Raw genomic sequence first — 16,035 nt, 5'->3', positions numbered from 1 at the left:
TCATGATTTTCGTGATCACCATTTACTTGAACTAGTTATGGATTTTGATTTTGTTCTTGATCATGATCTTGAACTTGTTCAATTTCAGCACTTGAGGGATCCTTTATGAATTTGTATTCACTTCTTTTTCCTGACCTTTGACCATAACTTTTCCAAGTCTAACTTTTTCTGATTATTCTCTTTAATATCACTTGTCTTGTAAAATGAATCATCAAAATCTTCAGGATAAATATTGAAAGACTTGATTAGTTACTCAAGATCAAACAGCCAGGTTGCACCATCAACTGTATTTAATTGATATTCATTGAAAATTACATCTGAAGATTCAATCACACTCAAATCAACTTTGACATATACTCTGTAAACTTTTGAGTGTGTAGAGTAACCAACAAAGAAGCAGTCCAAGGATTTTTCTTGAAATTTGATAAGATAATCCTTGGTGTTCAACAATGAACATTTGTAACCAAATGGCTTGAGAAACTTCATGTAGGGCTTCCTTTTAAACAAAATCTCATAAGGAGTCTTGTCTTGACTTTTGTTGAGAAGTACTCTGTTCTGAACATAGCAGGTTGTATTAATTGCCTCTGTCCAAAAAGTGACAGGTAGGAAGGCATCTGCTGGCATGGTTCTTGCAGCTTCTATGAGTGTTCTGTTTCTTCTTTCTGCAACACCATTTTGTTCAGGAGTTCTAGGAGGAGAGAATTGTTGAAGTATTCCTTTCTCATTGTAGAATTCTTCCATGACTCCATTCTTGAACTCTGTTCTATTATCACTTCTCATCACCTTCACCCTTGCATCCAACTGGTTCTTAATCCCGGTGACACAATTTTAATCAACTCAGCAGCCAAAAAGATCCATGTGAAGCATCTCAAGCACTTGATCAATGGTGTTAATGAGTTTTGTCTTGTGTGAAGACTTGTGCTGCTTGCCCTTTTGACATGAGATACAACTGTCATCCAACTTGTACTCCCTAGTAGGTAAACCAATAACATGCTCACCCTTGACTTGTTTGTTCATATTCTTCAAATTGACATGACAAAGTTTCATATGCCACAATTTGGATTCATTTTCAATGGCTTTTGATACAAAGCAATGTACCTCCCCTTGAAACAGCATCTTTCATATTTAGTTCATACAAATTGCAATTTCTTGGAGCCATCATCATAATCATATCTGGAGGGATTACAAAATCAGGTTTGAGAATAAAGCCTTGAGAGTCATCAAACCCAACCTTATAACCTTTATCACACATTTGAGAGATGCTCAAAAGGTTATACTATAATCCTTCCACATAAAAGACATTATCAAATGTGACCTTTCCATTAGTCAAGATCCCTTTTCCAACAATTTTTCCACCATTTTCAGCACTTCCAAAAGCTACTGGTCCCTCAAATTTCTCTTCATAATTAACAAGTGACCTTTTGTCACAAGTCATATGCCTGGAACACCCACTATCCATTTACCATACTTCATTAAGTGGAGTGGACTGTTCCTGCACAAATTAATGAGATTGATTAGTTTGGTGATGAACTGCAAGCTGAATCAACTTGCAAATCATCAGTTACAATAACAATTGTTGCATTGGTTGTGAGAGGAATAGGCTTAGGATCTTCATAAATAAGTTCACAATTATCAGATTCATTTGATTCATAGCCACTGTTAGTTTCTTCACATCATTATCAGTTGAGCTTTTCACATAAGGAATTATACTTTTGCAATCTTGCACCACATAATCTTTTGTACCAGAAAAATCTCTCACATCAATTTTCTTTGGCTCTTGAACTTCACCCATTGGTTTCCAAAGAAATCCATGAGGTTCAAACCCATGCTTGAGTAGAAACTTTTCATTACCATTCAATTCTTTTAGTTTCTTTCTTGAGTAAACACCCTTGTTCCGTTTCTTTTCATTGTTTGGTGATTTTTGAGGATCATCAGGCTTAACTGATCTTGAGTCTTGATTGAGAACAAATCTCAATGGCTGTAAGCTTCTTTTCACAGCAGTTTCAGTTTTGGTAGGAAGGATGTTTCTTTTGATTTGATCAATCACAGTCTTCTTTGGTTTCTCTTCATCCTTCCCATCCTTCTTCATACTGTTATCAACCTTTTGCTCATTCTTGTTCATTGTCTCCTTTTCACAAACCTTTCCTGTTCCCAAATATTCATCATACTTTTGTTTGTAGAGTTTAAAGTTTTGACCAAACTTTGTTTCATTGGGAACATGAAAGGGTTTGAAAGTGAACCTTTAATGACAAGAATCAGTATGGTGACCATATTCATCACACTTTTTACACCATACCTTTCCTTTGAAACTTTCATGAGTATTTCCCTTCTTGAATCTCTCACTTGATTAAGGTGGTTTGATCCCAATTGTTTTCCGAGTTTTTAGGCCATCAAAATCAATTGAGAAAGGCACAAACTCTTCAATTTGATGTCCTGTCTTTCAATCTTGCTTTTCACAAAGAATATTTTCTTTAAGTTCATAGGCTCTTCATCCAAGTTTCCCTTGTATCTTGACTGTCTTCTCTCATATTCTTCAACAGTCTCTACTTCCCCTATGCCAAATAGTTCTTGATTAAAGAATACAGGATACACTGGAATGAGTGGAACATTTTCACTTGTTTCTTCACCCTTTTTAACATTATTTGTCTTTTTCTTCCGAAACAATTCTTTCTTTGGTGGTTTAACAGCATTGTAGCTCACCTTTAACCTTTCACATATATCAAAGGACACATGCTCTCTTCTCATTCTTTCATGATTTTTGATCATTTTGGGAGTCATTTTAGGCAAATTGGGAAGTTTGTCAATTGACTCAGGTTTCCTTTGCCTTATGTTTCTTTCTGCAGCTTGGATGTCTTCATTTGAGATTTGATCACTAGAGTCCCTTAAATCATCCTTGTTCGGATCATCTTCATTGAAGTCATCTTTAGAAACTTGCACACCAATTAACTTATCATCTTTCTCCTCTTCTTTCACAACAAATTCTCCATCTACACTCACTTCAACCATCTTGTAATTGTCAAAGAATTCATCTTTATCTTGAAAAACATCTCTAAACTGTTGAAGATATGCATCTCTCTTTTCTTTGTCAACCTTTGATAAATAACTGTTGTTGAATGGTGGAGGAACAACTTTGTATTTATCTTCTTCTTTTATCTTGTTCAAAATACCACAAATTTTTCCAATAGATACTAAATTCTTTAGAAACTCATTTTCAACTTGTAATGTGGTATTCTTCACCTTTTCTTCAACAACCATTTTCTTTAGTCCTTCAATTTCAGTCACATATCTTGACTGAATTCTGAAACTGTTCATACAATCTTCTTCAAGGCTTTTGATCTTTTCTTCATAAGTTAAGTCACTTTCTTGATACACATTTATCACACTTTGTTTCTTTAAGCATTCACTCTCCAACTTTCCTACTTTCACATTCAATGCATTAATTGTTTCAAGTAATTCAAGTATGGAGTTTGAATGTACCTGTGAAGAAGAAGAAGAAGATCCATCTTAATTTTCAAATTTTTCCATATATGCAATATTGGTCTTTGTGATGTCATCTGCATCATCACTCCAATAAAAACCACATTCTTGTTGAGCAGCAAGTGCTACATTTGCTTGGTTTCTAGGCTGATTTTGATTGTTTCTACTGGTGTTGTTGGGAGCATTTGGAGGGTTTTGGTTGTTTCTTTGGTAGTTCTCGTTCTGAGGTACAACTTGATGATTGTTCATCTATGGTTGCTGGTAGTTGGTGTTAAAGTTGGGTTTTTTGGGTAAAGGGATTCACCCGGTTAAATGCATTCCACACAACCAAAAAAGTACAAGTAATATGACAGAGTGTCATATTAGTTCTCATGTATGACATGCCATACAAGAGTAAACAAAACCAAAACCACCAAACACCGGTAAACACAGCTAAAGCTTACACAAGAACCAAGTAAATAAACAAAACAAAAACAAATCAACCATTATCATCAATTTGGTGGGAAACTCCCCGCGGAAAGTGCCAATCCTCGAGAACCCGATTAACCCGTTCAGAATTCTTGAACTTTAGAGTCATAAGCTTTAGGCGCGTACCCCTAATGATTTTGATGGTGTTAAAGTTGGGTTGTTGTTGAAGTTGTTGTATCATGGCTGGTTTTGATGGTGTTGGTATTGATTTCTTGATTGTTGGTTCTGATATTGATTCCCTTGAAAGTTTCTGGGCTGATTGCATTCTTTAGCAAAGTGTCCTGGTTGTTGACAATTGTAGCAAATTGCCTTTGACTTTTCAAACCCAAGCCTATCATTTGGACCAGACACCAGAGACCTCCCAGTTCTATCATTTGGAGCAATGAGAGCATTTGTCATCTAAAAACAAGGCTTATCTTCTTTGATCATTTCATTCTCGATCATCTCTATTTCAGCAGCTTGCAAGAAGCAAATCACATCATCCAGTTTCAAAGTATCATAGTTGCGCTTTTGAATGATGAATTTAATAGCTGTATACCATTCTTTTGACAAGGATGATAACAGTTTCGTATTCATGTCAACATCAGTAACAACATAATATGTTTTTCTAATCTTATTCACAATGGCTAAGAATCTTTCAAGTACCGACTTTAGTCTCTCACCATCCTTATATTTGAACCTATCTAGCTGTTGCTTGAGTCTCTCTTTCTTGATTTTCTTTAGTTTAGAGTTTCCCTCAAACATCTCGAAGATAGCATCATACATTTCCTTTGCATTTCTGTGATGAGAAACCTTGGTCAGGATCTCCCTTGAAAGACCTAACTTCAACATAGCTAGAGCCCTATCATCCACTTTTCTCTTTCTAGATTCAATAGCTTGACCACCAGCACCAGTACAAGTTCCTTTAGGAGTATAAGGCCCATTCTTGATTGAGTTCCACATATCCACATCATTGTAGTAGACAGCAACTTCAAACAGAACTTTCCATTTAATTTAGTTTTCTTGTCCATACAACCTTGGGATTTTGTTAATGGAAACCTCATGCTCTTCAAAACCAGACATATTTTTGGTATTTTGTAAAGTAATTTTAATGAGAAATAAAATTTAAACATATTCAAAAATTAAATTAAAAAAAATCAATCATATCTGAGAGTGAACTCTTCAGATCTGATGTATCTGGTTCGATTGGAACAAGATCTAATGATAAGAATACAAACTTCAAGTAAAAACAAGTGAAAGAAAACACCAAATATTATAGATCTGGAAGAAAGAAGAGCAGAGCTGCTAACTTCAGGAATCAAGAAATAGTACTTAGCTCACGTCATTCTTCATCTTCAAATAATCAACAATAAGCAATGATTCTTCGCTCAAACAAGCTCTGATACCACTTGTCGGTCCCTTGTGATCACTCAATCACTCACTATTAGTGTCGCAACCCACACAATGATGTGTCGACAAGAGGGTTAACGACTTGCTATTTAGAGTAAGAATAAATGTATGTTAACGGCGGAATCACTAACACACAAGATTGTTTCTTAAAGATTGTAAAATGTAACAGACACAAACATTAACTCAAAAGATTTCCATTTATAGAAAGACTCATACAAATGCAAATCAATTAGGGTTTCTGTAAGGAATGTTAATATGTACAATTCTTAGGACAGCCATCACACTCAATTCAGGAATATTAAGTAGGTCTAAAAAGTGTAAAGTCTAATCTGCTATCCTTAGGAAGCGTGCCCTAGAATATTCTATTTATAGGCCTGCCTCCACCTGACAAGTGTCCTGACTCCTGGAAACCCAAATGATTGATACATATCCATAAAAACATATTACAAAACATTCTAAGTGTAAAAACATGTCTTCGGGTAGAATTTGTGTCTTTTGTCTTCTTCGAGCAGACCTAGTAACCTTGAAGTGTGCTGGTAAGCAGTTCTCCTGGTAGACTTTACTTAGAGTAATTTCCTTAGAAAATACTCACCTATCAGACTTCAATCTTCTTGACCATAGTGTCAAGTCCCTGATTTCAGGTTGATCTTACACAAATCAAGTCATAACTTACACAAATAATTGTGTTGACAAGGGAGTTAATGACGGGTTGCTATATTTAGAAAGATTACCGTTTGTTAAAGGCGGAATCAATAACAAACACGGTAGTTGCTTAACAATAATCAAAGGTAACTAACACACACAAGATTCACTTAAAAGATTTCCAATCATATAATATTCATCATACAAATGATAATCGATTTAGGGTTTCTTGAAGGGAAAGTTTATCCGTACGATTCCTAGGACAGCTGTCACACTCATAAATATTCCTTCTTATCCTAAAAGCGTGATTGCCTGAATCCGTCCTTAGGAGGCGTGCCCTATGTTATTCCTTTTATAGGCCTGACACCTCCTTTACAGCTGTCATTCAATCTAGAAACCCTAAATGCTAAAACATATTCAAATTACATATTCAAAGTTATTCTAAGTGTAAAACAAGTCTTCCGGGTAGGCTTTGTAGCAGTATTAACTTTCCGAGTAGACTGTGTGCTCTGCCTTCCTTCAGTACTTGGTAACATAGATGTGTGCCCTGGATTAGTTTCCGGGTAGACTTTACTTGAAGAGTATTTTACCAAGTAAAATACTCACCGGGTAGACTTCAATCTTCTTGACTTTATCAGACTTTGCCCGACAAACTCTTACGAGCAACCTTGTTCTTCAATGGTCCCTTCAACTCTAGACTAGAGAATAGCTTATTAACAAAGTGTGCCCGGTAGCACTGTTCCTTGCTTGAGTTGAACCTTGCCCGATGTTACTTAAGATAATTTATTAAACATCAAGCTTTCTTGGACCATTGTATTATTAAAGAATACCTTGCCCGGTCTTCCAATCACTTGGCTTCATGAGCTTGGTCAGCCAAAAGCTTACTCGGGAGGAAACTTTACTTGGCTATGAAGAACAGACTTGCTTGATAAAGTGATCCTAGCCCGGATTTGCATAAACTAGTGAACCTTACCCGGTAATACACTAATTTGCGAACCCTGCCCGGATATCCACTAAAGAAGAATTCTAGAATATAACCTTGCCCGTTAGACAAAATATCATGCCCGGCTAAGCAAAACCTTGCTCGGAAGTCTAAGGTGTTCCTGGATCCATACTTAGCGAATTCTGAGGAGGTTGAGAAGATTCCAATCTTCCATATATCTCTCTTATGTCAAATCTTTGACTCAACACATAGCAAACTTTGCTTGATATGGTCCTACGAGCAAATTGTTCTCATAAATCCTTTCAACTCTTAGTTAAAGAATAAATTATTAAGCCAACTGTGCTAGGAACACTATTTAACTTGTGCTATGAGCACTGTAGCTTGCTAGGAGTTGAACATTTCTAGAGAAAGTCCTTAGAATATTTCTTGACCAACTTTCCTCAAGCATGCTCGGACTACTGTTTATTAATCAAACCTTGCTAGATCTTCCAAAATACTTGGCTTCATCAGCTTGGTTTAGTCAAGAGTTTGCTAGTAAGCAAACCATGCTTGACTTGAAGAACACCTTTGCTAGACAAAGTGAACCCTGCTCGGATTATCACATAAGAAGACTTCAAGAAGATAACCTTGTCCTAAAGGCTAAATTCCTTGCTAGGACAAGTAAAACCTTGCTAGGAGGTTCAAGTGTGCTCGGTATCTATACTTAGCCATATTTGAGGAGTGTTGAAAAAATCCAATCTCCTTTAAGTCATATCATGTTAAATCTTTGACCCAACATATTTGAATGTCATGCAGTTGAGAGATGTCTCATGTCATGTGCCTGGAACAACCACTATCAACATACCAAGGTCTGATGATATTCTTCCATAGTTGTTCCTGCACGATGTGTACGATTAGTTATTTTTGGGTACCCAGTCCATAGTAGTGATGAGTAAGCCTTTTTTATCTATGAATGTTACCGGTTGCCATGACATGTTTTCCTAATTACTTAGGATCGAGCAGGAAGATGTTGATAACTTAGACACCGGAGATTTGGGCAACCATTTATAGTTGAGTTTTAAAACATTGTGACTTACATAAGGGGTTGACCTAGACTCCGGTTTGCAGACGAAAGATGCACCAGACTTTGGTTTCCAGAGCAATTTCGATCTAGATGCCGAATTTGGTCTCGGGACTAAAACCGAATTTCCAACACACTTTTTAAATGTGACAGGCTTAGTTTGATGGGAGTTCAGCCTGTTAGCCTTGTTTTGTTTCCAATCACCATCTGATCGAATTTCCTTGTAATACATTGATTTATTTGAATTACATTTATAGAAGGTATCTCGGGGCATATTCCTCTGATTATGACCGCAGTATGGGACATACGGAGGGTGTGGACAGTTTCTAGCAATGTGACCAGGAATGCCATAGTTAAAACATGTTTGCCTTTTGATATAGAAACCATTGTGGTCTACTCCCAGTCTTGACTTTTTGTGTGAGCCAGTTTTTCCCGCTTTGGACTTAACATTAGATTTATCACAATTATGAATACATGAACTTCCTTTTTTAACAAACTTAGGTGATAAAATTTCATGCAAACTTTTATTTTTCACGAATTTATTTGAAACCACACCACCAGTTTTAAAATTTTTAGAAGAATCAACCACACAATTGTCTTTGCTCTAAAAAATAGAGCCCACACAAAAATTCAAAACATGCAAATTTAACGAAACATTAGAATTAATTTCTTTATTATACAAAACAGATAAATCATCCTCCTCATCAGTCCAATCCTCAATAATTACTTCATCTGCACATGAAGCAAACACATTAGTATCGTTCAACCTTGAGGTTGACTCAGTAGCTTTGAAAGTACTATGAGTACTTTTGCCATTTGTAGTCGGCTTATCGTACTACATGAATGATTCCATTGCTTCCTCGTCTTCAGTAAGAGGAAGCCAAGTGTAATTGTCATTATATGGCAGAGGAACCACATTGTACCCAATACCTTCACCCTTGTTTTATTTCCATTTAAATTGTTTTTCAATCATGGACTCAACAACAACACTAGAGACATCGAATTTCTTAAAAATTGAATTCAACATTTTTAAATTTATTGGTTAACTTAGCAATCTCCAACTTAGAAGCTTCTAACTCGATGGTCAGTTCAACAATTTTCTGTTTAGCATATAAGTGCTGACAACATTTTATGCTAAAATCAGTTTGAGGTCCTTTTGTTGTGCCTCTAGTTTATCTTTTAAAGCTTTTTTGAGTTCCTTAAAGGTGAAATTTTCATGTTTTATTCCCTCCATTTCTCTAATCAGATTACTGTTGTGAGATTTATATAAGTCTACCTTATTAATGCGAGATTTAGAACACAATTCAGAACTTACCTCTGATGAACTGGAAGAGGTGGAGGCCATGAAAGCAAATTGAAGTTCCTTAACTTGCTCCTCTGCATCGTTCTCATCTTCAGTAACATCAATCCGAGCAAAGTTAGCAGTCTGATTGTTGATATTGAGTGTTGTCATCTGGTCATTCCAATAAAAATGCTGAGCCACCAATTCTTGCTCATTTTCTCTTGTCCCAACTGCATTTTCTCCTCTAACCCCACTAACCGAAACCAGTGCCCTTTCCATGTCTACCTCTTTAGCAGGATTCGTGCATTCATGAGCAAAATGACCTGGCTCATGACATTTATAACACCTTAGAGTTTCTTTATTGAATCCCACTTTCTTGTTAGCTGGCAGATTCGAGTTGTTTCTGCCTGTTCTCTTGGTGAAGTTCTTTACTCTAAACACTACCATGGCTATTTGCCAAGAGATATCCATTTATTCCATATCATCAGGATGAATTTAATCCAATTCAGCAATAAGAACTTGTTGAACTAGATCTCCAGCGAGAAAAGCATTGTAGCAGTTCATGAAACCTGCCATCAACTCAATGTTTTCTTGAGTCTCCTTATAGATGCAGGAACTTGACTAGGAGACTGACTGGAAGACCCAACAGCTGCTTGAGGTTTTGTTGTTGTAGCAGATTGTTGGAAGAACACAGGAGCAGGCTGTGGCGGAGCCTGAGTGAATTGACCTTGAGAGGACCTAAACATAGAGAAGTTGTTATAAGATTGTTGTGAATGAGCACACTGACCTTGAGGACACTTGAACATAGAAAAATCGTCTTGTGATATGAGAGCATTATTAGAGCCAACACTATAGCCAGCTGCATTATAGGAGTTAGCATGATTTATAGCATGTTGCTTATCATCCATGTCATAGGACTTAATGATAGCCATAACCTATGATAAAGTTAATCTAGCTAAATCTTTAGTCTTCTTGATCACTGCAACATTCATGCTCCGGCTTTGTGGCAGACTCTTGCTCAGTTAAGGATCTAGAAATCCTTTCCCTCTCCATTATATCAAGAATGGTATCAACATGCCTTTTGGTATCTTGTTCATCAGATTCATTCACATCCAACACATCATCAATTGACTTTTCTTTTTGAGTTTCTAGGGTTTGTAGTTGTTCTTCATTTTCAGTAATGGCTTTCCCCTTAGCCTTCCTCCTTTCTTCTTCAGAGTCCCTCACTTCATCAGGCTCACTGTGAAAATTATCATATCATCCACTAAACCCCTCATTTCCTCATCATCCTTATCAGCCTTGTTTGAGGTTTCAACATTATCATGTTCATCAGTTTGTACATTCTCCATATTCATATCCACATCCATCTCCTTCTCAACCTCCTTCTCATGAACCCTCTTCTTTGCAATTATATCCTCCATAGCATACTCTTGCTCTCCACCATCAGATTCATCTGCTACGTAATTAATGTCATCAATCAATATATCTTCACTATCATCGTCTTCCTCATGATCACTTCTTCCATATAAGTCACACAAATTTTTCAATACATTTTCCTCCACAACCTCATCGTCCCTCATAATATCAATACTAGAAACAGTGGCAACAGAAAGATTCTCCCCCCTGTTTTAGTACAACTGAGGTCTTCTCAACCTCAGCCTCCAGGGTTTGAATTTTGTTTACCATTAACTCATCATTTTCCTTCTTAAGATTCTCATTTTCCTTCTTCAAACCCATATTCTTGACTGCTTCATCCATATATCTGCTTAATAACATAGCACCAGGGGAAGGGGATCTGGTTGGTGGGTTAAAGAATGGACCGGTTGGGGTTGGAATAGTTCATGGGTTGGGATTTGGTCATGTTTTTGGCTTGGGATTTCGATAATGTTTTTGTTGGTGGAGGGTAGTGGGTTTATGTTTAGGATTGTAGGTAAGGGTTTGTAGGTATGTATTATTTCAAAGGTTGGTTGGTTGGGTTGGTCTAAGTTTTGTGAATGTGTTGGGATTGGGGTGGTGTATTTGGTAGGTTAAGTAGGTGGGTTGGGACATGTTGTGGGATGTATGGTTCATGGAAGGGTAGGTTTTGGGGTGGGATAATGGGTTGGTTTTGGTTTTGGTTTAGGTTTTGGTCTTGGATTTGAGGTGGGCTTTGGGAATGTGTTGGTGGGGATGGGTTTTTAGGTTCATTTTGTGGTGGAGGGGATGGTGTGTTGTTGGGGTGGGCTATTTGGTGTGTTGTTGGGTTGGGCCAATTCCTCCAACATCTCCATAATTACCTCCATCATTGTCATCATCAAAATCATCATTAAACTCATCATCCTCCTCTTCCTCCTCAGAGGTCACATTTGGTGACTCTGGTACTGGCATAATATACAGGCATTGTTCGACAACCATGGAAAAATGTCAAAGTTATCCTCAGGATTGAAGCGGCTTGTGGAGGCCAGCTTAGCAATCCTCTTATACACATTAAGATCCTGAAGTACATGTGTTGTACCCATGGTTGGTAGATCTTGCAGCTGCCTATTGAAGATAATCTGTAAGAATCGTGGGTATACCAAAAACTTCTCCTTCTTGGTTTCCTCATATTTGAAATAAGTCCTTCAAAAATCATCATAGAGAAATTGAATGGTTGTCTAAATATGACAGCCATAGTTGCATTTGCCAGATCACGGCTCATCAGGGTCCAAGAGCCATTTCGTGGTGCATAACCTTGAATAATATGATAAATAAGAAACATGTAAAGGTTAGGAAACATTCCATTCTGGAACTGGCCTTTGTTTACGTTACCCTGATAACCCATTGTCTCTTGAAAGATTGTCAACAAACTGTTAGTAGAGAAATAGATTGGGTTTTCAGCGGCATCATTTTATTGTAGACTTGCCCGAATAAACTGCTCAGTTATGATTATCTCCTGTCGGGCTACGGTAGCCTCCAACCGCCTACATTCGGCATCATTAAATAATAGAGCAGAGTGCCAGAAACCTAAGTGATGATTTTTGTAAATGACAGGGCACTCTGTCAATGAGAACCGCAAATTAGATAGTTGAAGCCATCTAATCATCAACGCCACTGGTTCATTATCAGGAGTCACTTGGAGTAGAGCACACATGTTGTGCTTCTTCTCGAAAGGATATGTCGGATCATCCGCCATATATGTACAAACACAAACAAGAAAACATATTCAAAGTAAAAATTAGTCATAAAGTTCATAACTTTGACACATTTTAGGTTAGAATTTGAAGAAGTAAAGAGAAAATGTCTTTAAGAACCTGTGCTTCGACAAATTGTAAACCTACACATAAAACAGAGAGTTAGTTAAGATGAAAATTAACTGCCCAATTCCATATAAAATTGTTGCTTACCGAGTCGGAATATGAGGGCTGGCTAATTAGGGTAGGGAAATTATTATAACGTTTGATATTCTGGAACGAGAGCAAGAGCAATAATGTAATAGTAGAAAGAGAGAGAAGTGAAAATGTGAAAAATATCTCTAAGTCCCTCTCTTATAACTTTTTGAAAGTGGGTTTTAAATGATTTTTATCTTATTGTAGGAAAAAGCTGTCATGTAGTTAAAATGTTCAAGTAAATATCTTCCCTTTTAAAACCTTGCTCGATAAATTATGTGTTGTAAACCTTACTCGAAAAGTTTATTCATTAAAGCTTGCTAGGGTAGAGTCCATTTTTCGAGGATTTCTCGTTCCAGAATTTGTTCAGACATTATAATGTAATTAAAATTGACCCTAAGTAAATGAAATGAAGGAAGCTTACTCGAAATACAAGATTGCTAGAGAAATAAATCACAAGTCAAATAATCTAGTATAAAGCAACAAATAGGCAACCTTGCTAGGAATCAATAAAGAATCCTAAAATATAACTTAGAGATATTTCTAATCGTCAACCTTGCTCGAATATCTTAATATCACAAACTTTACCCGAAAGTACTTAAAACAGTTAACAAATATTCATTTAGGTATACTTCAAAGAAAAGTATGCCCAAAAAACTTTAAGAGTGCAAAGTGTGCTAGAGAAGTGTTCTAAACACAAAGTGAACCCGAAAAGTAGAATTTGAAGTTACCAAGTATGGTAGGAGAACATTTGGAATGGTTTACCCATTTCCAAGTGTGCCTGAAACATAAAGTGTGCCCGGTAAACAAGGTTTGCCCGAAAACACTTGTAATTTCAAAGAATCACATTTACAACCACGAACTATGCTAGACAAAGACGTATAATAGTTAATACAATAAAGTTTGCCCGGAACATGTATTTAAAGCATATTCACAAGTATCACATAGTCATCAAGTGTTCTAGATAAAATTAACCTTTTAAACATTCAAGTTTACTCGAAAGTTGATAAATATCAAAGTGTACTCGATAATACATGAATAAACCATTTAAGCACTTATAATCACAAAGCTTTCTTGAATGAGTCAAAAATTCAAACAAACACCTGAGTGTGCTAGAACTTGTTAAAACATTTAAGCTTGCTAGATTATCATCGAAGACAACAAAGCTTGCTAAAATTGTTCAAAGAACAATCAAAGTTTTATAGAACAATATATTCAAGTATCAAGCTTGCTCGAATGAGGTCAACTTCATATAAAACAATGAATTCTACTCGAAAGTTTGTAAAACATAAAAGCATGCCCGAAAAGGATAAACTTAAACAAAATAATCTAAGTTTACTCGAAAAGGTTGAAAATCATCCAAACTTACTCGAAAGTACATATTCAAGCATATTCAATGTTAAATGCATCTCTTTTTGTCTTAAACCAATTTTCAAACAGTTTTATTTTAAAGGTTATTGTTTAAGAGCAATGGTGCATAATGAGATCAAATTTTAGTCTTGATTCCTTTCAAACCATTTTCTTTCTTTTTGTGAAAAGATCTCAACATGGGATCATATTAACTAAGTTACTTTTCAATACTTAATTCTCAGCATTGTCATGACAGATTAGGCAGGTTAATAGCAGGTCTAGACTTACCATGAATTTCATTGCCTTGGTGATATGATTAAGGTTCACTTAATTTGTATAAGACTAAAATGGATAACACGTATTGTGTTATGATGCTCCATATCTATTCTCAAGGCTTATTTTGCGTTCTCCAGATCACCCCGAATTGACTCCGACCCCCTGATATTTGGTTAAAAATATTTAACGGCAGAACATTTTAAAATTATTAGATATTTCTTTTCAAAACTTCAAACATCTGTGAGGTTGAACGTTGGACTTACATGTCACGCAGTTCGGATTTACAGGTCTTTCATTCGAGACATGACATGACTTACTTTTATGCCCACATATCTGTAGTTCTAAAATTAACCCTCATGTTTGGATATTCTTTCAAAATTTGTGAACATATATATCAACTTTATGGTTGAATAAATATTAAAGAATTTTGGTTCACATTTGTTCTTTGTCATTCTCAATAAGATAATTCATTTTGGTGACCAAATACCAGCAGGCTCGTGTATGACTGGATAATCACTTTTCTACCTATCATTTGGAAAGATGTATATTGGAAAATACATAGACAACGATGTAACTCCACATTAAGTTTAGCATATTCATAATGTTTATATCACCTCAGATTTTACACATCATGGAAAGCAACCATACATATTAATGACTGCACTAATTGTCTTTTTAGCATATTAAATCCATATGATTGGCAAAATAAACAATGTACTATCATTTCCCATAAGGTTGGATCAATTTTCATTGAAAACCATTTCTTAAGCTTCTATAAAGCTTGAACTGAATAATCTTATCATGTCTCAGCACCATATCAACTTGCTTTGTTTTGCCAAAAATGTTTTGAGAAAAATTCACTTGAAAATTTTCATTTGAGTATTTAATATGACACAAAAACACATTTTGACAAAAACATTTGTAACATATTCAAATCTTAATCATGAATGACATCATTAAAAGAAGCAAACTTCACACAATGCATAGTCTAACATATCCTAATAACATCATCATATCCGATTATATACACATTCAAGATATCAGATAAGAAAACATGCGCATAAGTCACTTCAAACACTTATCATGATATCACACACATTTACTGATCATTAACTTAAGCATCAAGGATAGCTAAGTTCCACATATAATCATTCACAGCACACATCAAATAATATCAAATGCACTTTCATAAAATTCAAATAAACAAAAAAAAAACAATTAGTCATCAAGACCTTCCTAAAGATTGTCAATTAGCACATAGATCACACATCATCAATCAGACTTCATTTGAGTTTATCATTCCTAGTGCTTTCAAAAGAAAATGGAATCTTATTTTATCAAGTGGCTTGGTGAATAGGTCAGCCACATTGTCACTTGTGTCAACTCTCTTCATCTCAATTAGACCCTTTTCATTACAATCCCTAATGAAATGATGTATGATTTCAATGTGCTTGGTCTTAGAGTGTTGAACTGATTCTTAACAATGAAAAATGCAGCAGTATTATCAATATAAATAGGAGTGTTCAAGAAATTCAGACCATAATCTAGCATTTGATACTGAACCCATAGAACTTGTGCATAACAGGCAGATGTAGCAATGTACTCAGCTTCAGCAGTTGAGATGGACACTTTAGTTTGTTTCATACACTGCCAAGACACTAGCTTGTCTCCCATAAATTGACATCCACCAGACGTTGACATTCTGCTTATATTGCATCCATCATAATCACTGTTAGTATATGCAATTAGATCAAAAGAATGGATCTTTGGGTACCATATCCCCAAATCTAGTTTTCCTTTCAAG

This window comes from Bidens hawaiensis, unplaced genomic scaffold (genome assembly GCF_021521415.1).
Source record: "Bidens hawaiensis isolate Kalapana, Puna unplaced genomic scaffold, B.hawaiensis_p1.1 tig00004759_1, whole genome shotgun sequence".
In the NCBI taxonomy this organism is placed as follows: domain Eukaryota; kingdom Viridiplantae; phylum Streptophyta; class Magnoliopsida; order Asterales; family Asteraceae; genus Bidens; species Bidens hawaiensis.
This window is presented reverse-complemented; position numbering follows the sequence as displayed.